The 1,056-nt window shown below is 52.4% G+C and overlaps 1 protein-coding gene across 1 annotated transcript in view; it reads left to right on the top strand.

The window, feature by feature from the left end:
* Nucleotides 1-875: 875 nt before the first annotated feature.
* The window catches only part of LOC102767599 (zinc finger protein OZF), a 99,061-nt gene continuing 98,880 nt past the window's right edge, over nucleotides 876-1,056 (top strand). Inside the window, exon 1 of the mRNA XM_006765343.2 lies at nucleotides 876-1,053. The gene's annotated coding sequence lies outside the window, so the exon portion shown is untranslated. The remainder of the gene's footprint in view (nucleotides 1,054-1,056) is intronic.

The raw sequence follows: 1,056 nt of genomic DNA, 5'->3' as shown, positions 1-1,056 counted from the left end.
ATGTGGTAGGCAACTCAAGTGCCTGGATTTGTTTGGATAACCTGGTCACTAGAGGACAACTTTTTAAAATTAATGTTTTTAAATTGACTTCAGAGAGAAAGGGAGAGGGAGAGAGGGATAGAAACAACTGATGAGAGAATCATTGACTGGCTGCCTCCTGCACGCCCCCTACTGGGGATGGAGCCAACAACCCAGGCACGTGCCCTTGACCAGAATCGAACCTGGGAACCGCCCCCCCCCACCTCCATCCCACAGGCCAATGCTCTATCCACTAAGCCAGTGGTCCTCAACGTTCTGGCCCTTTAAATATAGTTCTTCATGTTGAGACCCAACCATAAAATTATTTTCGTTGCTACTTCATAACTGTCATGTTGCTAATGTTATGCATCGTCATGTAAATATATGATATGCAGGATGGTCTTTGGCGACCCCTGTGAAAGGGTCATTCGATGGCCAAAGAGGTCGCGACCCACAGGTTGAGAACCACTGCACTAAGCCAAACCCAACAGGGTTGAGCTATAGTATTAAAACATTTTTTAAGTGTGTATTTTTTATTGTTGATGGTATTACAGATGTCTCCCATTTCCCCTGTGTAGATAGTCTTTCGGGGTCTCTCCCAGTCCTCTCCCCGCTCCCCTGGGAGGTCCGTCTGTCTGTCCCCGTTAACTCCATCCTCTGGTCCCATCTCCTCCTCCCCCAGCGCCACACGCGGGGCTACATCACCTCTATGCACCAAGATCAGGGTTGGAAAGCCAGTTTCTTCGGGCGGCTGAGAAAACTACATTACCCAGAAAGCCATGCGCCCGCTTCTGAGGCGCTAAAGGGCCTTTTGATTCCTGCGCATCCGGTTAGGGCGGGACTTCCGGAGTCCTCCGGCTGGCGGACATTTTGTCTTCCGTTCACGGACTCGTGGGCTTCAGCTCCCGGTTCTTGAGTGGGAGGAGGCGTGGGAGGCAACGTCCCCGCTCGGCAGGGTGTGTCTGGGGCTCGTTGAACCCCAACAAGCTGGGATTGGGGCGCCGGTGCCTCCTCGGCTTAGAGAGTTGGCTCAGCGTC

This window comes from Myotis davidii, unplaced genomic scaffold (genome assembly GCF_000327345.1).
Source record: "Myotis davidii unplaced genomic scaffold, ASM32734v1 scaffold1100, whole genome shotgun sequence".
Classification (NCBI taxonomy): domain Eukaryota; kingdom Metazoa; phylum Chordata; class Mammalia; order Chiroptera; family Vespertilionidae; genus Myotis; species Myotis davidii.
This window is presented reverse-complemented; position numbering and strand designations above follow the sequence as displayed.